General features: G+C 34.7%; 2 pseudogenes across 2 annotated transcripts; both read left to right on the top strand.

Moving 5' to 3' along the window:
- Positions 1-1,958: 1,958 nt before the first annotated feature.
- Positions 1,959-16,400, top strand: LOC147476839 (GDSL esterase/lipase At1g28600-like; annotated as a pseudogene). The gene is made up of 5 exons (XR_015207920.1): positions 1,959-2,290; positions 2,409-2,621; positions 2,949-3,095; positions 3,324-3,597; positions 15,845-16,400. The product of XR_015207920.1 is annotated as a GDSL esterase/lipase At1g28600-like (transcript).
- A 4,399-nt stretch (positions 16,401-20,799) lies between these two features.
- LOC147476838 (GDSL esterase/lipase At1g28570-like) lies at positions 20,800-24,871 on the top strand (annotated as a pseudogene). Its single transcript, XR_015207729.1, has 5 exons — positions 20,800-21,100; positions 21,217-21,429; positions 22,658-22,806; positions 23,040-23,313; positions 24,416-24,871. The product of XR_015207729.1 is annotated as a GDSL esterase/lipase At1g28570-like (transcript).
- The last annotated feature ends 1,211 nt before the right edge of the window (positions 24,872-26,082 follow it).

The following is a 26,082-nucleotide window of genomic DNA, read 5'->3' as shown; positions in this document are numbered from 1 at the left end:
AAATTAGTTTTCTGTCGTGTTCAGGGTGCCATTTTTTTTTTTTCCAAAAATCTAAATTTTCCGAATTCCGATTCGATATTTTTTTGAATTTGACAATGATATTTGTGTTTCGATATTCGAAATTTCGATATCTGATTTTTCTGAAAAATAATTAGATCGGAATTAGATGTGTTTTCAAAATCCGATTTCCGATTAATTTCTAAATTTTTAACATATAGCGGTCTATTTCATATAGTTACTAAATTAAAACTGCAGATAATTTACAAACCAAATAAAAACCCTAGAGAAGTAAAATATTGTCTCTCTCACAACTTCAAGAAATTAATATTGTCATTCTAGTACATGTCTCAATTTCTCTTATCTTCCTATTTACTAAAATAATGCATTAACATGAAGAAAGAACTTGCTGAATGAACGTGTTAAAAGGTCTAAGTTGTTTACTGAATTAATACATTTCAAAATGTTTGCTGAATGAATGTATTAACTGGATAAAAAATGGTTATCCTAAAAGAGAATCTGATTATATAATTCAAATTTATGATTTACTTATGTATTTTACGGATTCTAAAATTTCAGAAAATTTTCTCCGATTTTATGAACTTTCCGAATTCGGAAAAAAAATTGTCATCCAAAAAATAATTAGATCAGATTTGGAAATTAAAGGATATTGCCATCCGACAAAAATTGGAAATTTTTCCGAAAGCCCTTTATCCTATCCGAAGTCACCCCTAGTCGTGTTCATACTTCGAGTGTTGAGTTGTGAATCAACAATAGTAATTGAAGTTGGCGACTTCACCCAATTCGAGTTGTGTTTTTTAAAGTAAACTTCGAGTGTTTACTGTGAATCAACAATGCGAATTGAAGTTGGCTTCACCCATTATTTGCAGTGTACACTCGAATTTCAACGTACATCTTTCTTGTATTCCTTGAATTTTCAACTGTCATTATTCAAGGAATTTACTCGAATTTCAACATCTTTCTTGTAAATGGGTTTCAACATCTTTCTTGTATTCCTTGACACTCTGAGATATGCGGCTTGTTTATAAGATTTCCCGTAGTCAGCAACAAAATGTGTTGAAAGATGCAGTAGAATCTTATAGGATTTAAGTTGATTTCTGTTGTTATAAGAACAAGAGCCTTGGTTGGGCTAGTTTATCGTCTAGCATCATTTTTAAAATCTATTTAGGCTGTTGAATTGTTCTTTCCACTGACTTGTTTAAGACTGTGTTTGGAATTGATCATTTTTAGTCAAAACGACCCAGCCATGTCGTCCAAGAGAGTCCCCAAACGACCCAGCCATGTCGTCCTAGATACTGCCCAAACAACCTAGCTATATCGTCTAGCTAAAAATCCGAGAGCTTTGTCTCAAACGACACGCGCAGACCGTTTGAGTGTACTCTGAAACGATATGACGAGACCATTTGAGTATACACTCTAACGACATGGCGAGACCATTTGAGTAGATACTGCAATGACATGGCGAGACCGTTTTAGTATATACTCAAATGATATGGCAAAACCGTACACTCAAACGACTCGGTGGTTTCAACATGGCGAGACCGGTTGTACCGTTTGTTGGGTTTGGGTTGAAAACATTTTTTTTTAGAAAATGGCAAATTTATAATATTTTTATTTTGTTTGGGAGGGTTGACGAATGCAATTTGACGAGTGCCCGATTGAATCACCAAGGAAAAAGGGTTTCATGGCCAAGAAGGAATTCAGGAATTCACATGGAAAACGCATAACTTGTCAATGGCACACCATGTATTACTGGTATATTATAATACCTGAACTTAGGTAATATACGTTTTCAGTCAAACACTCGAAATTGGTAGGTGTTTGGGGTTCTTCTTTGTCAATTATTCTCTATCGATCAATTACCAACCACAAGTCCACAAGAGCCTTGCCCAAGTGCTGACCATATCCACTCGGTCTATTATATATAGTCCTTCAACTTCACTACTACCTCACCACTCTCACAGTCTTTTTTTTTATAATCGCACTCTTACTGTCTTACATTCCTCTTAAATGGGTTCACCATCTGGCTCTACAATCATGTCTAAACCAACTTTGGTCACTGTTTTACTACTACTTCTAGTTCAAATCAATACCATAACAGGGTGCTACACATCCTTATTCCAATTTGGGGATTCGCTTGCTGATACTGGAAACTTACTCCTCTCTCGAAATGATGAGCACTCTTACATGCGTAACTATCCTTATGGAGAGACGTTTTTCAAGCGACCCACTGGACGTTGCTCTGATGGTCGTTTGGTCGTTGACTTTATTGGTATAAATAATACACACGTCTTTTACATATAATATAGTCATATACGCGCGCTTATGCAAAATGCAAAAATATACACAATGACGCTCTGTTTTCTAACGAGAAATTCTTATATATGTAGCGGAAGCTTTGGGGATTTCTTTAATGCCACCATATCTAGGACACAGTAATCAATATTTCAAGCAAGGAGTGAATTTCGCAGTGGTTGGAGCCACAGCGCTTGATCTTGCATTCTTTGAGGAGAAAGGTGTTCATGTCTACACTAACTACTCACTTAGAGTTCAGCTTGAGTGGTTCAAACAACTATTGCCTTCTCTTTGTGCTTTCCCTTCCGGTAAGCGAAACAAGTTGGACCATTTTTTTTTGTTTCATTCCCTTGGCTGAATTTGTTATGTCGTTAAGAATGTCTCCAGTTGAGACATCCAAGAATAAGAACATAGTGTTAAAATGCTGTTATCATGAATGAGTCTTTATGACCTGTATAAGACGACTCGAATAATGAATACACTCTCTGAAGTACTATACATTATCCAATGAACACCTTGAATTGGTCTTGATGCAATATATAAAGTGAAGACTTCTTATTTTTATTCTCTTCTTTTATATGATGGAACTGAAATTAACTAGGTGAGTGATATATTTTATTGATCGAATTTGGCAGGTTGCCGAGACATGTTGACTACTTCTTTGTTTCTTGTGGGAGAGATCGGAGGGAATGATTACAACAACCCATTTCTTCAAGGAAAAAGTGTACAAGCTTCGGGCTATTGTTCCACATGTTATTGATGCCATCTCTTCAACAATCACAGTAATTTTCTTTCCACTAATCTTCAGATCAATAATAAATTCCCCCAATTTAATAACAAAATGACAAGTTAAATATTGGTTTTCACTCATTAACTCGTCAACATAAGGTCAATTTCAGTTTAACTTTCTTTTTGATGGACACTCAAAGTTTGTTCCAATGGACCCTCAAAAACAAACGTAGTCACGGCTCTTGTAACTGATAAACTGTTAAATTTTGCGCTGTGTGCAGGCGTTGATCGATGAGGGCGCTGTAACGCTCATGGTTCCTGGAAACCTACCCATTGGTTGCTCACCTTCTTATTTGACTGTACGTGAAAGTGAAAATAAGGACGACTACGACGCAAATGGATGTCTAAGTTGGTTGAACGAGTTCTCCCAATTTCACAACCAACTTCTTCAGAATGAGTTGAATAGATTGCGAGAAGCCCATCCTCATGCTACCAGCATCTATGCTGATTATTACAATGTTGCTATGGAATTGTACCAATCCCCAAATAAATTAGGTAAGATTCCAGTCCGTATATTTTAAGAGCTGTTCTTCAGTACGCGAGATGTATCGTGCGCAGGTTATGTAGGCCATAGGATCAGTACTTCTGCCGTCCTATACACACGCACCCCCTGGTATGAGTGGCTGTGATTTCACAGCGCACCATACGACCTGCGCAGGGTAGATTTAGCCATATTTTAATACTTTCCGTTTTTTTTTGAGCTGGGTAATTTTAAATTGTATTAAAAGAAAAGGAACAAAATACAAAAAGTATTTAAAGATGCAATATGTTGCATTCTCTAATGTTCATGCCAACTCAAGGCAGTCGACTATCTATATATATATATAAAAGCTCGCGCACATTCTCTCTCCTCACCATATCGCTCCATTTTGCACTTCCCGCAATATGATTGGCTCTTAAAAAAAATGATGGCTAAATAATTAGAGACACCTCCCTAGATTTGTTAATTTCTCCTTTGTTTATTTTCAAATTATAATAACCTCCCCAAAATCTAATTTTCTTAAAAAGAGATAAAAAATGTGAAAGAAAAAGAAACCCCAACTTAACGCCTACGTAGAATTGAAAGGGTTTTTTTTTTAAAGAATGGAAAATCATCAGGAGAACTCAAAGAATTCACCACGAACAAAAACTATTAATAGTATATAATTTTCGGTATATAATAAAAGTCCAGGTCTCTCTAGGTTCCAACCGTGAAGAACAGTCAAAACATGACTCCATGAACTGCTAAGAAATGCACAGTGTTGCATCATTATCATCATCTCAACAATGACCAAACAGGGAAGAGGGGGAATTTTGACTTTAGCAGAAAAATCTGAGAGATTACAAACCACTAGGTATTATTCCAAATGAGAAACAAGGAAATCAAAAATTAAACTGAACCATGGCAATGCAAGGTTATTCCAAGTTCCAAATGAGATCTACATATATAATAACACTTGACCATAGTTGTAGTAAAATTACTGCATATTTCCACCAAATCTGTCGTAGGTTCACAGCAGTGAATAGAAGATAATGCAAGATTTGAATTGTGCATGGCAAATCCAAGTCCGACCCCAAAAAGAAAACGGTAGTTTTGCTTTTGAACTTTATTTTGTTCACTGAAAGCCACTAAAGATCGCCTATTATTGTTTCCAATACCGTGAACTCCGCCTCTCATTTAGCTATTTTTAAGTCGTGAGGAACTCCAACTTCAGTCACTGCCACAAGAAATTTGGAAATAGAACTTAAATTAAAGCACATCGTCAACTGAGCATAAGAGCATATAGAAACAAGGATATAGGTAAAATCAAGCTGAAAAGTATTTGGTTTGACACTACTGAATGGGAAATAAGTCGAAATTTGAACTTCACATGACACTGTGTTTGCTGCCAAACATAAAGTTCTACTCATATGTTGCTTCCACAGTTCCACTCGCATTAACTTATGTTGCTTCCACAGTTCCACTCGCATTAACTCAGTTACCTTTAGTTTACGGATGACAAGATTCCTAAAATACAATTTAGACCACATTGTGATTTAACAGTCACATGAAATGGCGAACCAAATACCTTTGTACAATTATGAAATCCACAGACATTGTCCTAATGAAGTTTGCAAAACAATTCAAATATGCATAAAAACAACTGAACTTAAGAATTGTAGTTACAAGAGGATCAAAAGTTATAAGCCGAATAGTATTTATAAGCACTCAGGGGCTTACATCGGGAAAGGGAAGAGACTCATAATTAAACATGTCAAAAGTAAACTACCATTTGCCAATCATTTTAAAGATTCATACACATCCTCAGAACACTCTCAGATGGAACAAGATATAAGGGTTATCATATGGATTGAGGTCTCTGGAAGGGACTCTCAAGAGATACCAAATCAAAATGAATCAAGACTAGAAAATTCTTCCCATGACCAGTGGTCCACTGGCAAGACCTTGGTAATTGTTTAGCTGCGGTAAGTCTTCAGCACTTTGAAGAGCAGACACTGCTACGAGAAGCTTGCAACCTAGACCCTGAAATACAACTTAAAGCAGATTATGACTTTGCATAAAAAAAAAACATTTATTATATTGTTAACTCCATGTACAACCGTCAGAATTTATTTGATACTAGGGTTTGCCCGTGCCGTACGACACTTAATCTCTCTTTCTCAAAATCGATTTTACTTCGTTGTTAGCTTTGTTCTTACCAGTTAAATAGAGTTTGCCGCGTTGGCAATTGATTGACAATATTGCAGCTTTGGAGTTCTTTTGGGGTTTGGGGTATTCTTATTTGCTGCAAATTCTGATCGATTATTTGCTTGAATTTCAGGTAGTAGCAGTCTTACGCGTTTATTCTGCAATACTAAGTTCATATAGCCTTTAATTAATGATTGATTGTTTGTACACTCTGGAATCAGTAAAATGTACAATATTATACTAATTTTGAAACCAAGGAATATGCAAAGCTACCCTCTAGCATTGCTTGCTGATTCTACTAATTTTTCATGGGTTTATATATATTATGCACCTTGAAATAGTTTTTTAAATTGAACCACATACCTGGATGCAAAACAGGTTTGTTTGCATTAGAAATTAATTTTCTCTATAGGTTATTTAATGATAGTGGACCTTCATTAAATTTACATAGGGTGATGTCAATGATATATGGCGTAACAACTTCAAATGTTGATTTCAAGAGGAGCTTAAATGATTTTGAACCGGAATTTTTAGGAGGTGCTACTTCTTTTCCTGTACATGATTATCTGAGTTTCCTTAGTTCAGGGCCAAATTAATACCCGACCGAAGTTTTTATATAATGAGATAACTGTATTTCTATTCCATGAACAATAGTAAGCTTCCTTTTATGACTTAATCATTTGAAGCAGACCTCTTTGTTTACTATCTAAAAGTTAGTGGGTTCGACATTATTTCTTATAATTTGGTTCTTCTGCGTGGACTTGGAATTGGTTAGTTTAAGAACCCGATAAAGTCTATGAGAACCTCTCCAGCTTGGGACAATTGAATTTGAAGCTTGCTAAGGATTTAACTATTTGTTGAGCTCTGCACCGTTGTACTTTGATCATCGATATGCTTTATACACCGATTTGCATTGAGCTTTATGTGCCATATTAAATTGTCAATTTGGCATCATAAGCTTCATCGAATTATTTATCTGTATCCCAGGGCTTAATATAAAGACTCTTTGTGTCTCAGTGTGGCGAAGGACTTTTAGGAGCTCAAAAGTCAAAACCCAAATAAATTCCCTTCTCTAATTACCCAGATTACCCGATCATATCAGGTATGACTCCTCTACTTTCTTTATACTCTTCTTCTTCAGTTCATTTTTACGCGGATAGTCTTTCTCAGTTTCAAGTTGATTACCTTGAACACTACCCTATGTAGCTCCTCATGTTCCAAAAAAACAACATATAATTTTTTATTGGAACTTTTGTGTGTTTCATTTTGTTTTTCCTTTGTGGCTATGGGATACAGTTTTCCTAATGATATTTTTCGTGTGAAAACATGCAGGCTTTAGTCCCACCTGTTACTCTACATCCATACACTATGGCAATGGTCAAATGTGTTTTGGTAAGCTTTTATGGTTTTTGCACTAATAAATTCTGGCTAATTAATTTTTCTCTGAACAACTAGATGCAATGAAATCGGTATTCTATAAAAATTTGGGAGGTTTTCAGTTTAATTTTCAAGTGTTGATTAAGCTAATTAGAAATGTAGCTTTGTAGAATTGTGGGTATATTGATTTAAAATATATTGTTCATGTTATGGAATACTTGCGGGGTTACTTATCTTTTTATCGTTCATTGGTTTAATAGTATGTTACTATCATTAACTAATGTGTATCTCTGTTGCTTATGTTAAGAAGACAACACGTGTGAAGAAAAGTGAGTGAATGTTATGGTGTGTTGTGTGATCCAAATTACCAAGGAAGGTATGGAAAGTGAGCTGGAAACCACTGCGACAGCCATGTAGCAGAACCACAGTGAGATCTACTCAGCAGATGGTTAAATGAATTGGATGTAGGGAGTCTTGAACATTGTTGATACTCAAGTTTTTCGTAATTATAAATTAGAGCACCATCTACGAGATTTTCCTTGGTATCTCCATTGCCATATGATTCTCCAGCGTGATAAGGTATGATTATATTGATTTAAGAATGATACTTCTATCCTTAAGTGAAGCTGATTTATTAGCATCTTAAAATGGTAGACTACAACTCCCATATCTAATGTTACATGGTATTTGCTTGAGATCATAAAATGTGCTAGCTATACAAATATCAATGGAGAGATTTGGTTTAATATATATTGATGGTTTTAAATGAAGATAAATGGCCGGAGAATTGGAATTTTTAATTTGAGGAATAATTATATTACTTTTTTAAAATCTGAAATATAGATTATATTGATATAACAAAAGGGACATACTTCTCTGTTAATTTACGGTGATATGTATAAGATAAAACTTATATATATGTTAAGTCATACTGAAAGAATCCTAGAGCATTTTAGTAGACAATAGATATTCCTTTAAATTTACGATATCGATGCCTAAGTTTTTTTGATATTTTCAGGAGATACCTAGAACACAAAGAGATTCAAGGTTCCTCCTTAGATTGTGCTTTTCATTTCATTTGGAAATGTATGGAACCCCTAAACAATATGTAGTCTTCTATATTCAAATGAATTTCCATGAAATTTTTTAGACGACTTCTCATTTCCTAGGCAAATACAACTATTCCAATCGTTGTCACGTGGATGACACCCCTACTAAATTGGAACTTAGATTCTTTTATGTCAGGTGGGATTCGAGGTTCCTCCTTAGATTGTGTTTTTAATTTAATTTAAAAATGTATGCCACCCCTGTCTGACATTATATGTAATATTTTATTTTCAAATGAATTTCCTTGAAAATTTTCAGGCGGATTCTAATTTCCTGACAAATACAACTAATCCAACATTAAAATTATTGTTTCAAGTCACGTGCCCGTGCCACCCAATTATTTTGAATTTAGCCTTATCGTTCTGTTAAAACATATTCTCCTCAGTTTCACAAGTAAATTTATTCTTTAATTTTGAGGCTTATATATCCTCCAATTCTTGGATATATTGTTTGTTGTTGTGGTTGACATTAGTGTTTGACCGAATATATGTATAAATTTTTTTTACTCTCTTGAAATCTGTTTGTGTTCCCTAAAATATTGCAATATTTATGCTTTTGTAAAAGGATGACAAAGTGAAGGATTTTCTTTTAGCTACTACAATGCTATCAGGGATTTTGACTAATCCTCAATTAAACGTATCTATTATATTTTGCAATTTCTATCGTGGAAGATGCTTGCTTAGTGATGGTGTCATTCTTCTTTTAGAAGTTGATTATTAGTTTATTTGGTTTTAAAATTGTTCATTCATCAAATGGCTAAATAGCTATTATATTTTCATCCAAATAAATTAGCTGGAAGGCTCTCTCATTTGCTTGATGATAGCAGTGTGCTTTCTTTTAGTGGTTTTCATGATTTATATGGTAGATAATTGTCTTTTTTATGGTGAACAAGTTGTTTGTTCTTCTAGGTCATCTACTGAAAATATTATCAACAATAGGGTAGTAGACGTGATTTTTATTTTATTTTTCTATATGTAGCTAGACAAAAGGACAATAATTCAGGCACGTAGACTTCTCTTTCAATTAACGCTATAAATACCGAAAGACTTCTCCCTAATTGTCTCTCCCCGAATCTCTGAATATTTGTAATCTCATTCGAGTCATCTCTTTATGATGGAGTTATATCTAAAATCAATCTCAGCTCCTCTCTCAATGTTATTAATATGGTAAAAATTTTATGTTCATTTTTCTTCTTCTTATTTAAGGCTTCATATTCTACAAGTTAAAGTTTGGAATCTCCATTCAAATGAAGGTGTAGATGTGTAGTTTGATTTTGATTTTGATTTTTCTTTTTCACTTCTCATGATATTATTTTGTGTGTATTGATTAGGACCAAAAATTGGGATCCTTTTTCTAATATATCAAAATTGTTTTGATGTCAATATACCATGTGTTGCCTTTGTTTGGTTGTAGTCTCTTAGTTTCTTCAAGTCATATCCGGCAGTCAAGAATAACATACTATATGGGAAGTTCACACATGAATTTCATATAAGATTTCCCAAGAAATCTACACGCAGATTCGTTCTTCTTTTCTTCATGAGATAACGAGAAATTAAAGTTATACCACTCCATAAACCCATAGTGCCACTAGAAATACTTGCTAAAAATTGGGATCCTTTTTCTTATATATCAACATCGTTTTGATGTCAATTTACTCTGCATTTTTCTGCTTTGATTAGTGCTCATGGTGGCAGTGCATGTTTTCTATTGTGTATGATTTTAGTGCTGCAATGCATATTTTTGTTTATATGCTTTTGCATATTTTTATTTATCTGCTTACATGTGCTTTATTATAATGGCAATCAAATGTTTGTCATATATATATGCCAATCATGTTGCCTTTTCTAATGCTCGGTTGGTTTGATGAGAGGCACTTTGACAATCTATGAATTCAGTTGTTTGTCCTAGAAATACTTGCTGAATTTTACCCACAACACAATTATTAACTATAATTGTCTCCCTGTTCTTTGTATATCCAGTTTTTTGTTTTAAAACTCACACATTTTTGGTGAACTGCATACGTTTTGCATAACTATTTGGAATTGGTGTGCATATGATCCCTTAAAAAGTTAGAAGCTCATAATATTCTTTCTATTTTAGTTATGATGAAAGGATTGCGGCGAGTTCTTGAGGATAGGTAGTATAAACTAACATATTATCTATAAGTTGTCCTATTATTTCTTGATACTGAGAAATTATGGTTTGTGCTTGAATTTCTGCAGTGGACATATTGTACACCATTTTGAATAATAGAAATGGGAATTAGTGGATGAAGAAGGGACATCTATGAACATGTAGTCTCTTAGATTGTGAAGACCTTAGGGCTCTGCTCAGCTTATTACAGGTATATGAACATGTTGTTAGGATTATCTATGACCTCTTAAAGTTTTGCAAATGGCTCCCTTAGACAGTAAAATACATATAAGTTCATAAAATACATATAAGTTCACTGGGAAAGGGTGATGTTCAATCATATATGTCTCTAGCATGCATCCTTTCCAACACTAGATAACATTAATTCATGCATAAAATCTCATTTTTACTTTATTTTGGCCTACAAATTTTCTTAATATTTGTTTTTGGTACTACCGGCCATGTCATGCCCATTGTTTTTTCTTTATGAAATATTAGTAATTTGGTTTTGATGACATGTCTTTAAGTCTGCCTATATATTTCGTATATTTCTCAGGAAATATCTTCACAACTCAAAAACACTTTGTGCATTGCCATCTTTACATTCCTATTAGGGCCATATATAACTTTTGCATTAGGTTGAGATTAATCAAAGGTTGTGTACTCCATAACATGGATTATTTTGGTAATCAATGCTTGCAAAGTTTGTTTTGAACATTCCGACTAGATGTCTATAAGGAACGGTGCCCAAAGGATGTTAAGATATTTCCCTAGGTAATGTATAAGATGTAGATATTTTTTTAGTTCTTTTGTATGCTATATGTATAGGCTAGGATTGAATTGGTTTCCATACTACATCAAATTATTTAATAAGTTTGGACGAAAAAAAAGCGAAACAATAAAGTGTAGCAGCTATATAAGAATAGTATAAGGCATAGGTTGTAATTAGGAGAAGTCATGAAAACTTAATACGAAGTTGATTCACGAACATCATCGATCACTTGAGTCCTCACTGATTCGATGTGTGTAAGTTCTTAGACCCTTATCTATAACAAGTTAAGGTAGGTAGGGTCTGTGCCATCTATGCATATAAAAAGGTTTGTTCCTTAATGATATATCTCTTCTGTTTGGTTTATTGCTACACAGTACAACATGATATCAGTTGAGTTATGTGCAATTTTTTTTGAAATTACTAATGACTGCTAAACAAAAGAAGAAAAGGAATGTAAGAGATATTTTTTGGCTTTTCAGGTTAGTTGGAAGAGAATATAAGTATTTCTCGATTGCGTACGACTTATGATTAATTGGTACTGATTACTCTGTATGCCCATTCTTGATGCATAAAATGATGTTAGCAGTAGGATCATTGCCGCTTTCTTCTTTGTCCTTCTGTATTAAATACTTAGATGTGGAATTTTGTGGTTGCAGAATGAAAGTAATGGTACCATACACATGTGGAAATTGATGAGTGATCGATATCTCAGTTTTAACTTATATGTAGGTAGAAATATCACCATTAACATATGTTTTCTCATTCATTTATACATACTCTTGGTTGCAGACTAATCTTGGGTTCTTAAGATCTCACACTCCGAGACTCTGGGAGGAGCAAAAAAGGAGGTAAAGTATCAAACTCGGTTGTATGTGTACCCGGTTGTAATTATCGAAGAATTGTTTTTGGTTCAACTATATAATTTCATTTCTAATCCCACCTATCTGAACCAAATTATGATTGATCAAACTGGCCCTCATTTGTACACAAGAACCAAGTATGCAACAAAGGTTGGATCAATAAAGAGGTCGATTCAGTGTACTTCGTAAACAATTTCAAAAGCCAGGAAAAGTTCTCACTGAGTGGCTATGATTCCAGCTATTAGGATATGCTCCATAATTTCCACTAAGATTCAATACAATTCTCCCCCAAGTTTTTTTTGCTTATCAAATCCACAGTCTTTGTAATTGTTTCAAGAAATCAATCTTCTCTCTCACAATTTTGAAGGTAATGCAACGTGCTCTAATCTCCTATCTTTCCTCTCATCCAAGTCTGCCACTGAATTAAAGAGAATTTTTTGAAAAGCTAATGAAAAGCTTCCTATCCCATTTCTTGATTCAAGAGATCGTAGAATGCATCGGGTGATATTGGCGGGGATACCATAGGGGTAAAAAAACTTATACATGGAGGCTTTGTGGGGTTTGACTGCCTCTGTTGGCCTTCTCAAACTACTGGTGTTCTATATTGACATAGGGTGCAATGTAGAGATAACAACATCATCATCTACAAAGAACTTTTTTCCCCTTACTTTTCTTTTGTCTGAGAGAGTGGAGCTTCAGAGGAAGCTATGTTATTTGAACTATGTATTGGTTTATAGATGAAGAACTTATTCATAGTATTTCTTTTTTGATGCAGGAGGTTTAAAAGGTATACATAGAGGCAGTGCAATCGTGTAGGCTTAAAACAATAATGGCAAGTACACCTAAATGATTGAGAATATATACTCACGTTGATTGTAGAGATAATAAAGCAACTGATGGTACATATGAGTGATGCACTATTAGGGCAGCGCTAATGAGAATTGTAATTGTAACTGTTAACTCAAATATTTTAGTAGCATAGTATGTATGGAATCCATTAAGTTTTACCGAATACAAATGTATTGGTATTTATTTTGTGGGAAGAGGTTAGGTAGATGGATATATTTGACATCGTGAACAATAGGTTTTTTTTTATCCAATTTTTTGTTCTTTTACGTAACTACATTTTTAATAGTTACAGTTATGACAGAAAATGTTAAGTATGTATTTTTAATTGGTAAAAGAGACTTTGATGTGCCGACAATGATTGTTGGTGTTTGGGTTGCAATTGGGGATCTTCTACACACTACCTGTATAATTAAAAAAAAACTTTTCTAAAGTCTTTACCTTCCAAAACTTATTATTTGTGGATTCACAAATGATAAGGGTTAGGAATCATGACCTATTAATGATGTTTGATGAATTAAGTTTCAAGAAAAGCTCTTTGAAGTTAGGAATCATGGCCTATAGTGGCAAGGATGTGAATTTGATATTATTTTTCTATGATAATTTTTGTAGAAACATTGCAGAAGGATCAATAGAAGTGGCTATTACATACCTCAAAGCACACAATGGCCTTAATACATACGGAAAATGTCTTAATATCTTGACAAGTATAGTTATGCATTTGAAATGGTGTTAGCCACTTTTCGTCTAATCAAAATGCATTCCTACGTGTTTTTGGACATGTATTTTGGTAGAGGGTTGCAACGAACCATCATTTTGCTTGATTACAAGTTGGTGATTTTTTTCCGAATGTTATCGGTTGACACTTCGGCAATTTTGAAGTTTTAGAATGCCATTTACAAGCGTTTGAGCTTATTCTATCCAATTAATAACTTGCTTAACAAACAATTTAAATGGCAACTACGATTATAGCATTTATCAATTGATGATTATAAAGCTATTGATAGCACAAACTCATCTTACAGAGCAATGTACTTTGACATCAAAATTTCACCATGATCACTTTACAATTGTTGGATTTATGGTAAGTTGGAAGAAATTTATGTACGAGCAAATGGTCGTTTATAGCACTATCTTAGCCAAGTAAAATACAATTTTTTTGAGGTTGTAGGTTGCACTCTTCAAGTTGTTTATGGTATGTTCTTTAGGCACAATTATCATGTCACACTATGATGAAAGAGATGTTTCAGCACCTCGAGTTGGACCTTGGGGTGGCCTTGCTTGGGAATGATAATGGGGATAGCCTTAATGAGATGAAAACCCCAAAAACTTCTCCATGGGAAAAACCCTCGAAAAATCCTTTGTTCACATCCATTCTATATAACCATCTTTTGATGATATTGAATATCTCTGTCTTTATTCTTCTCATATGCTAACTTTGAACACTTGAGACATACACAATAGTTATCTTTTTTATTTTTTTTTAAATAAGGGAAAAATGAACGCTTTGATTATCTGACCTAGATTAAAACCGGTTGCGGCTTCTCATTTGTGAAAATATCATGTTAATGTCGAGTTCAAGTATAAGCGGAAGCAAAAAAGAGGTATAATTAATTGCTTTCTTTATCCGGGTTTCTTTCTATATCTTTGTTTAATCGATTTTGATGCATAAGCTCTACTAGCTACATGTAATATTTCAACAACATTTTGTTTTGTGCTTAATTTTATTTGACGATATGAGTATTCTGAGGTTAAATACTAAAAAATAAGTATTCTAAGGTTGGTTCTCTTTTGTAATTTTTTGGAATAAGAAAAAAAACAAACTTAGATTGAACCTTTAGATTAAAACCAATTGTGGCTTCTCATGCATATATTAAAATCTCATTTTAATATGTCGTTTACAAGTATAAGTAGAAGCAGAGAGGTATAATTAATTGCTTTATTTAGTGGGTCCAAATGTTGCAGTTATTGAGGGTTAGAAGCAAGTGTTATAAGGAAATGTCAGTGGAGCTCTTTCATGTCAGTCTTCTCCACACTGATGACCAACAGCGCAAGTTTTTATTTTTTAATAGATTTTGCTCAGCACTCTATGTTTGTAACTTTGTTTAATAGCCATAACAAATTATTGGCACTGGAAACTTTGATTAATTAATTTACTTAATTTACTGTATGAGTTTCAATATAGTTTGGAAGTAAAAAAATTTATACATAATAATAAAATGAAAAAATTATATAAAAACAGTTCCCGTTGAACGGGTCTAAAAATCCTAGTTACCATTTATAAGAATAGTAATAGTTTACAGTCACTGAAATCTATTGAAAGTCGGTATGGACCTTTTCATTTGCGTAGCCCAGTCTGGTTTTCCTTTACATACAACTTGTTGGCGGCCAATGAATGAGTTGTTAAACTTAGCTTATGACTTGTTCCCAAGTCCACCAATGAAAATGGATAAAATTCAACGCAATAGTATACACACGTGCCAGTTACCTATCAACTTTATCAAGTTCAACTAGCATCACATAGTAAAGCAATTTCCGATTTTCTGGTATGGTCGAGCATCAATTTAAGTTGGTAGCCTCCTTTTAAAAGTTATGAACTCATAGGGAACACTTGACCAAGTCACATTATGTGGAGACCACTAAAATTGCTGCTTTAAGCTTATTTGGCAATACGCTAGTGGCCCAATTGAGTAACCAACACCTAGCGTAGCTGATTGGGCTCAGTTTGGAGATACTTTAGGGACCTCAGGTTATGAGAAATGCTGGCACAGTTGGACTGGCGAGGATGAATAGCCTAGGACTATAAGCCGGTTTCACCGTTCTAGCACCCGTGGTTGTCATCCGCACCTTAGTATATGTATTGTGAACTAATTAACGAGTTGCATACCGAATTTTATATTTTGTTGTTTAGCCATGCATGGGCACTACATATAACTCACTTGACCGTGTTCTAATATACATGACACTATGAAAATGCAGGATTCACTGGGGGAGCTCTTACAGCGTGTTGTGGAGGGGGTGGTCCATACAATTACAATGTGTCCGCCAAATGTGGGTACCAGGGATCCACTGCTTGTGTTGACTCATCGCTGTTCGTGAACTGGGATGGTGTTCACTTAACGGAGAGAGCCTATAATCACATAGCAACTGGAATATTAAACGGTCCGTTTACTACTCCCCGCATCAACATTGGATATATATCATCAAAACCACAAAACGATGATCATCCATATTCTTAATTGATAGTCAATTTCCACTCCATTTATCTTTCTTTGTTCTCCTTGTACATCCGTATAGTGCCGTTTGCATTTTTCCTATACCAAAACTAGATAGGACATTTTTTTTACCAAATTAATATTTATGATGTCGTTATTCTTGGCATACACACCAGAATGTCATAGTGTGTGCCCTGTTCTTATGAGCAATATTCATTTATATCAAATACAATTCAGTGTGTTTAATCATAATTTTGTAACTTGTAAAAAGAGAGAGCTTTGTTCTCTAATTGATGAATTCGTGAAGAGTTTCTTTGAAAGTGTATTTTTTACCTTTGAGAATTGTTATTTCCAAACTTAGTTATGATATAATTCACAACAAATTAATTATTTTGTCTTTGTTTCGATTAGGAGAATGAGTCCGCAAGGTATTCGTTTACCTTGGAGAATTAGGCCAATAGGTTTGCAGCTCTATTTGTCTCCGTAATTAAACACAGGTACAAACTCACTAAAATCGTATTACATATACCATTTTTCATTCTAGCCACTTATTTGAGCAAGAAATCTCATAATTCTCAATGGCACAGTTTGGAGTAAGTTCCCGACCTCGCATGGTCTGCACTGTGCAATAAAAGATAATTTTTTTTTTTTTTTTTTTTGTCATTTGGTGTAGTCAAAATTTTAGGGTTAACTAGTATTACCCCCTAGATGAGCCAATATGAATTTCTCCCTTACTAGATGGGGAAATTAGGACCTCCTCCTTAAGTACACACAAAATAAAAGTCAACTTGAGTTGACCGTATTTTTTTTGTGTATTTGGAGGGAGACCCTAATTCCCATCTAGTGGGGGAAATCCCAATTGGCTCATCTAGTTAGGGGAGTAATATTCGTTAAGCCAAAATTTTATCGTCTAATCATTCTTTCAAACTGACACGATGAAGATCAGAATTTAAACATTCAGAGTCAAAAAATGGTGGATGGAGCCACGAAAAGAACAACATTTTATATTTGCTTATGCGCCAATGGTCTAGTTCACTACTTCACTAAGCATTCATAGCTCTTAAATTGATAAAGCCCGGTCAGCAAGGGCATCAGCAACCCTGTTAGTTTCTAGGTATATGTCTATGACAAGGATAATTTGACGGAATTTGAACCAATAATTTTTAACATATCTCGAAAGCAAAAACTGAAACATCCACTAGACTAATTAAGCTAGGACTATTTGTGCTAGTGATGATCATCTAAATTAGTGTTGCTGAGTCCACCTCAGTTACAACTTGGTTTAGTTTGAGTGCCATGCATGATGTCACGGGGTGATATTTATGAACTCAAATATGTCAAATTGGAGGTCCAAACATGTCAAAAAATTAGGGGCGAGAAAAGTCAACTTCTAGTCAAACCTTAAGTCGGTTGCTCCCAATTCATGTAGCATTCAAAACATTCCAAATAGAGTGGTCGAATACCTAAATTGGAGCACCGAGCTAGAAGTTCCCGTCACTCCTCATAGTCTCCCGACTATTAGCTAGGAACTTCTTTGGTGCAATACCAGGGTCAGTTCATGACGACACTCAAGAGGGCGTCATGGATTCTTGATGCTTTAGGACGGGAGTAATATTCGTTAAGCCAAAATTTTATCGTCTAATCATTCTTTCAAACTGACACGACGAAGATCAGAATTTAAACATTCAGAGTAAAAAAATGGTGGATGGAGCCACGAAAAGAACAACATTTTATATTTGCTTATGCGCCAATGGTCTAGTTCACTACTTCACTAAGCATTCATAGCTCTTAAATTGATAAAGCCCGGTCAGCAAGGGCATCAGCAACCCTGTTAGTTTCTAGGTATATGTCTATGACAAGGATAATTTGGACGGAATTTGAACCAATAATTTTTTAACATATCTGAGCAAAACTGAAACATCCACTAGACTAATTAAGCTAGGACTATTTGTGCTAGTGATGATCATCTAAATTAGTGTTGCTGAGTCCACCTCAGTTACAACTTGGTTTAGTTTGAGTGCCATGCATGATGTCACGGGGTGATATTTATGAACTCAAATATGTCAAATTGGAGGTCCAAACATGTCAAAAAATTAGGGGCGAGAAAAGTCAACTTCTAGTCAAACCTTAAGTCGGTTGCTCCCAATTCATGTAGCATTCAAAACATTCCAAATAGAGTGGTTGAATACCTAAATTGGAGCACCGAGCTAGAAGTTCCCATCACTCCTCATAGTCTCCCGACTATTAGCTAGGAACTTCTTTGGTGCAATACCAGGGTCAGTTCATGACGACACTCAAGAGGGCGTCATGGATTCTTGATGCTTTAGGACGGGTCTAGATACGTATCGCATTTGGAGTATGCATACGTGGTACCATTGAGAAAAGAGATAGGCAATACCATGTCCTAGCGCATCGCGCTACGTTGTGTTGCTTGGTCGTGGGAACATATACATTCTCGTCCCAATGGTGTATTTAGCTATCCAGTCTCAAAGATATGGGACAAATATGCTTAGTGTCCTCTCAGACATATCCGAGGGTTCAATTGTGGGCAAATGGGGTAACCCTCAGTCTTGACTATCTGTGAATTACTCGAGCACGAATGCTTATCAGGCTTGTGCATAGTTGAGCTGCACGATCATGTATGCAGTATGGACTCCTTTTAGCACATACTTCGGGACGTGTGTCTGTGACACATGACCACCATTAATCACAACGAACTGTAAAACGTAAACAAGAATTCAACCAACAAATAAGAACAAAATCTAAAAGGGGTAGCGATGACAGATAGGAATTACAGCGACCAACATCATCTCTAATGAGACCACCAGCTCCAACCATTGTCACCAAGTACGGTACGAGTTTAAAACGGTGTATTTGAAAAAAACTTAGTTCGTGTTTTAAACGGAACGTCTCGGAAAAAAAAACAAAAAAAAACGGATTGAAAACGGTAAAACGGATTTAAAATGTATAATATGTAAAAGAAACGGTAAAAACTGATGATAAAGAATACGATAGATAAGGAATTTGATTTTTTTATAAGAGTGGAAAAAAGAATAGGCACAGAAAATAAAACTAATAATAATACAAATAAAAGAAAATTCAAATACATGAAGATATCAAATTATCAATTACTCATCCAAATACTAGAAGTTTTAGATTCGGTACCAAAACATGACCCTAAATAATATACTACTAATTACCAACCATAATGACATAATAGAGTACTACAAATAAGTGAATAACTTTAAAATTTTTAAGTATTAATAGTCCAAAACAAAATAGAACTGTCTCAATAAGTCAATCTAACGCCTACTCTTCAAAAATGTAAATTTTAAAACTTTTTTTTTTTTATTATCGCGCTTTTTTAGAAAAAAAAAAAAAAAAAGTTTAATCGGGAGATTTTGAAAATCTCGGGTTTTAAACGTTTTTTAAGTTTAAAACGTGTTTAAAATACGATATTTTGAAAAACTTGGGTTTTAAACTGATACAAGACATCTTACCAAGTTAACGGGTTTTAAACATGTTTTTTTTAATAAAACGCCAAACTTGGTGGACGATGGCTCCAACTGGTCCTGAATTCCAACTCATTAGGCTGAGTCCAATGGCTCCCTATCCCCTTAAAAGTAGAGCTAAAGTCAATAGATTTTGCTCTCTATCATTAATTCCCTATGTATATATACAAAGGATTTTACTCTGTATCATTAATTCCCTATATATAGAGAGTAAAATAAAGATAGAGAGTAAAATCCTTTGTATATATACATAGGGAATTAATGATAGAGAGCAAAATCTGTTGACTTTAGCTCTACTTTTAAGGGGATAAGGAGCCATTGGACTCAGCCTTAGAATTTAACATCTGTGATCATAGCGGCGTAGCCCACTCCATGTTAGTGCTGTCAAATGGGTCGGGCCGGGCCAACCCGGCCCTCAAAACTTACAACCTTCACGAATTGAGAGCCGGGTCAGCTCATCCCAGTCCATGTTCATGGTTTAAACTTTGGGGAGGCAGCAAAAACACTAAATAAGTATCTTTGACGGAGATTGGTGGGTTACTTATTGCACTGATAGGTGACTGGAGTCGGTCACAGAGAAAATACGTGCTGATTTTTGACGAATATTGGTGGGTTACTTATTGCACAAACGTGACATTTTCACCGAATTTGAAGTATTGGGAGCAATGATTCTAAATTTCTTATCCCCGGCCTGTACTGGGTTGTTATTGAGGATCGACTGCATGGTAAAAAGTTTTAAAAAATAACTGTGAATGAAACGAAATTATTTTTGGTGAAGAAAAAAAATTGTGCTACAAACGAATGAAAAAATAAGACGAAACTTCACAACTCTTACATACAAAAAAAGAAAGAAAAAAGGTTTCATGCCGGGAACGGCGGGAAGTCAAGAACGAATTTGCATGGTCATGCCAAGACCAAACTTGACAACTTTATGGCACACCATCTATTACTGGTATTTTATATTAATTACCTGAAGTTAGGTACTTTACGCTTGAAATCTATTGTTAAAGTGAAATTTGAAAACCGACGTTTTAGGTGTGTGGGGTTCTGCAATGTCGTTTCTCTATCAATCGATCAATCAATTAATCAATCCCACCCCCACCCCCCTTTTTTTTAAGATAATAAACCACTTAACCACCAGAAGTCCCCAAGAGCCTTGCCCAAGTGCTTATCATATCCGATCCACTCGGTCTATTATATATAGTCCTTCAACTTAATTTCGAACTTCACAACTGCAGTATTACTTCTACACTCTTACATTCCTCTTACATGGCTTCACCATCTGGCTCTACGATCATGTCTAAACCAACTTTGGTCACTGTTTTACTATTACTTCTAGTTCAAATTAATACAATATCAGGGTGCTACACATCCATATTTCAATTTGGGGATTCGCTTGCGGATACTGGAAACTTACTTGCCTCTCGAAATGATGAGCACTCTTTCATGCGTAACTATCCTTACGGAGAGACGTTGCTCTGATGGCCGTTTGATCGTCGACTTTATTGGTATAAATAATACACACGTCTTTTACATATAATATAGTCATATAAGCTTATGAAAATGCAAAAAATATAGACTCAATGACGCTCTGTTTTGTAACGAGAAATTCTTATATATGCAGCGGAGGCTTTGGGGATTTCTTTAATGCCACTAAATCTAGGACACAGTAATCAAGATTTCAAGCAAGGAGTGAATTTCGCAGTGTCTGGAGCCACAACACTTGATCTTGCAGTCTTTGAGGAGAAAGGTGTTCATGTCTACACTAACTACTCTCTTGGAGTTCAGTTTGCCTGGTTCAAACAACTATTGCCTTCTCTCTATGCTTTGCGTTCCGGTAAGCGAAACAAGTTAGAACATTTTTTTTTGTTTCATTCCCTTGGCTGAATTTGTTTTGTCGTTGAGAATGTCTTCAGTACGTTGAGACATACCAAGAACATATATAACGTGTTTTTTTTGCTTGGTGAATTTAAATTATATTAAAAGGAAAAATAGAAAGTACAAAAAGATTAGAGGGTAAGGTGCAACAATCTGCTCCCTTCTAAAGTTCAATCTAAATAGGCACTAGCTACTCTCCTTCATAAACATGGGGTAGTGACAATTAATCAAACCTAAAGAGCCTTTGAAAAAGTGTTTCATATTGTGTAACCAAGAAAGTTTTCCCTCGGTGATGATTGCTGCATTTACTGGAAGAGCAACTCCTATTTTGGCTAGCGAATCTGAACTGCTAAATAGTGTTAAAAATGCTGTATCATGAATAAGTCGTTATGATCTATATGTCAACTTCAATTGTGATATCGAAAGGGCTTTATTCTGTAAATGATGAAATCACTTAGGGAGTGTTTGGATCCTATTTATTTATTGCCAAAAAGTGTTTATTAGTGAAAAAATATTTTTTGAAAAAATAAATGTGTTTGGTTTCAATGTTATTTTAATTGAAAATATTTAAAAAAATAGTTTTTCATCCAAAAACACTTTTGGTCCCAAAACTTGTTTTATGATAATTAGGTAAAACTTGTTTTTAAGTTAAAAACTATTTTTCTTTGAAGGAAATACTTAGGCCAAAGTCTTTAAAGGCAAATGAATCAAACTCAGGATGTTTTAGATTTTAGTGATTTATTTCTTTGGAAGAGCAACTCCTATTTTGGCGATATGCTAAATAGTGTTAAAATATATCGTTATGATCTAAATATAGCGGGGCTTTATTCTGTAAATGATGAAATTTGATTTGATAAAATTATTAGTGAAAAAATATTTTTTATGTGTTTGGTTTTATTTAAAAAAAAAATCACAACCAAACATGTTTCCCAAAACTTTTTTAAAACTGTAAAACTTTTTAGTTAAAAATAAATACTTTTTCATAAAAATATTTTTTAAGAAAAAATGATTTTTTGAAAAAATGAGAACCAAACACCCACTTAAGTACAATATAGTATCCAATGAACACCTTGAATTGGTTTTGATACAATATATAAAGTGAAGACATCTTATTTTTTATTTATTTTCATATGATCGAACAGAAATTAACTAGGTGAGTGATATATTTTATTGATCTAATTTGGTAGGTTGCCAAGACATGTTGAGTACTTCTTTGTTTCTTGTGGGAGAGATCAGAGGGAACGATTACAACTACCCATTTCTTTAAGGAAAAAGTGTACAAGAGCTTCGGGCCATTGTTCCACATGTTATTGATACCATCTCTTCAACAATCACAGTAATTTTCTTTCCACAAATCTTCACTTCAATACTTCAATAAGATGTTCCCCTAATTTAGATAGTAAGAAAAAGATAAGAAAAAAAATATTGGTTTTAATTTTCACTAGGCTTAAGTCTAGGATATGTGTGAATGTGTGATCATGGACTCACAACTTGTCAACATAAGGTAAATTTCAAATTAACTGTCTTTTTGATATTTCTAACTAACTAATAAATTGTGTACGAATGCAGGAGTTGATCGATGAGGGTGCTGTAACGCTCATGGTTCCTGGAAACCTACCAATCGGTTGCTCACCATCTTATTTGACTGTTCTTCAGAGCCAAAATAAGGATGATTATGACACAAACGGGTGTCTAAGTTGGTTGAACGAATTCTCCCAGTTTCACAACCAACTTCTTCAGAATGAGTTAAATCGATTGCGAGAAGTTCATCCTCATGCTACCATCATCTATGCTGATTATTACAAAGTTGCAATTGAATTATACCAATTTCCAAATCAATTAGGTGAGATTTTAGTCCGTCGATTTGAGTACTTACTTTTTTGTTACACGAGCCTTGTTAAACTGGTTCCAAGTCCACGAATGAATATGGATAAAATTCAACGCAATACCAAACACTATTAAGTAGTGACCTTCCAATACCATCACATGGTGGCCCATTTGACTAATCCAACACCTAGCGTAGCTGGTTTGTATTGGGGAAAACGATACCAATCGATTCCCACTAAGATAACTTGCAGTTAGACAATTTACTATTCCAATTCAAAAATCTAAATTTTCACTACAACCAACAACCACAACCTAAGCTATGAAATTAACTATCACAAATAAGCAATAACAATAAAGTAACTTACCACACAATGAGACACAAGATGTAACGTGGTTTGGCTAATGATGTCTACTTCCACAAAAACAAATCTTTTTATAAGTGTGGGAAGAAAGATTATAATCACTCCTCTCAAGTCTCTCCAAACTTACTAGATCTCTTTTATTTCCTTACAAATTTTTTCTCTTTGCAAGGGTTTCTTCTCAATTTTGGTTGCTCTCAAAATTGGGTTCTCTCAGACTTCTATTACTAAAAACCTAACTTTGGTTTTACACTAATATGAAATTTCAGTGCGTCTGTGAAATTTCAGTTTACTGGAGAAAAATCGGAACTCGGTATGTAGAGGCAAGGGTGCGGGCGCCCTTTAGAACAGATATAGGAGGGCGCGCACGCCTCCTTCTTGACCAAATTCCAGTCGCAAAAGGGAGAAAAAAAACTATCTTCTTTTCTTAGGCAAGGGTGCGTGTGCCCCTTGGGGCAGGCATCTGAGGGCGGGCTCACACGAACAGTACCTGTTTTCGACCCAAAAACATTAACTTCTTGGTTTTTCCAATCTTCCTCATGTGAGAGATGACTCCCAACAATTTGTCTCAGGTACAAGTTTCATCGGGGACCCAAGATTCTGAGCAATGGTGCCCCCCCCCTTGGCACCTGGGGTTCTTGTCCCATGCACCTAGTATCTGTATTGCGTAGCCAGTGTTACATTTTGTTGTTTAGCCGGACACTATTCATAATCTATTGTTAATTATGTTATAATATCTTTGATATTATGCAAACGCAGGATTCACTGGGGGAGATCTTACAACATGTTGTGGAGGTGGGGGTCCATACAATTACAACGTGTCCGCCAAATGTGGGTACCAGGGATCCACTGCTTGTGTTGATCCATCATTGTTTGTGAACTGGGATGGTGTTCACTGGATGGAGAGAGCGTATAATCATATAGCTACCGGTATATTAAGTGGACCGTTCACTACTCCTCGCATCAACATTGGATGTGTATCATCAAAATCACACAATGATGATCATTCGTCTTCTTGATTGAAAGTCAATTTCAAGCCAATGTCTTTTGTTATCCTCCTTGTGAAGCTCCTTGTACATCCATACAATGCCATTTGCATTTTTCCTATACCAAAGTAAGTTAGAGATTTTTTCTTACCAAATTAATTATTTACTAGATTTCATATCCGTTCATTGAACGGGTGCTGTTAAATGAAATAATTTTTTGGACTTGAAACTATTTGTAATTAAGCCATAGCATAAGCACATATTAAAAAGGTTAAACAACACAATTTCAAAGATGTTTGTTAATGTTAATAGGATCAACCTTCTCCAAGTCATATTTTTGAAAGAATGAATCTCTCCTTGATAATCAAAATTAATTCTTGTTTTTTGAATACTCAAAAAATATGAAGCCATGATGATACTACTATAGCGGATGAATTATATTAAGTATTTCATCCTAGTTAACATTCTTAATGAATTACCATGGTTGATACTTTCTATTAGTTTAAAACTCATGCAACTTGCGCAATCTATTAAACTTGAAGTAAAAAAAGCTAGTTTTTCTTGAGTTAACATTCTCTAATAGTCCATTTCATAGAATTTTTATTAGTACAATTGATGTTATATATGAGACTTTCTCTATAAAAAATAAAATTAGCCATATACGTATATGTGTGTGTAACTCTGAATTTGGCGAGCATTTCCTAAAGTTCTTGAGCACACCAACTCCTACTTATTCAGATCTTTACACCTTCACTCATTTAAGGTAAAATCCATGCTCAGCCCCAAAGAATTGATGATCTTTCCACTACCTTCACCCATACTTGGAAATAAGTACCAAGTTTTTCAACCGCTCATTTATTTTTCTTAATCTATGTAATTGAAATTGTGAACCTAATCTGGCATTTCATAGCACATATCATAATTTTTGAATATTTCATCAAATATGTCAAGGTAATGAATTCCTTAAAACCCATTAAGCCAAATAAAAAAAAAAAGAATTTGTACTGAATAATGAGATACAAAGACACATTCACATGGATGGTTGACTAAATTGGCATGGTTATACGCAACCACTATGATTATCTTCCAAGTTTGACTTCTTTTGTCTCCTTGGTTAGCCAAGTACTCTTGGAGTTTGAGTTCTCGGTGGCATCTGGAGTTGAAGGTTGGCTCCATTTCTTCAAGCATAAAGTACATGCTGCTCGATCTGAAGATCGTTGTAGAAATCTACCGCTTAAAGAAAAGCTAATAAGAAACCTAATCAAAGGATACCAAATAAGGATATATTAAATGTAAACATAAACAATTTTACCTATGATTTACAACTGGTGAAGCACCTACAAATTTGGGTGTATGTAAGCCTTATATAACTTTGTATAATGTTCAGGGTATGTAGTAGTCTCCACCACTTTTTTAAGCTCTTCCATAAGCTTGATAAGC

This window comes from Coptis chinensis, chromosome 9 (genome assembly GCF_015680905.1).
Source record: "Coptis chinensis isolate HL-2020 chromosome 9, ASM1568090v1, whole genome shotgun sequence".
Lineage (NCBI taxonomy): Eukaryota > Viridiplantae > Streptophyta > Magnoliopsida > Ranunculales > Ranunculaceae > Coptis > Coptis chinensis.
This window is presented reverse-complemented; position numbering and strand designations above follow the sequence as displayed.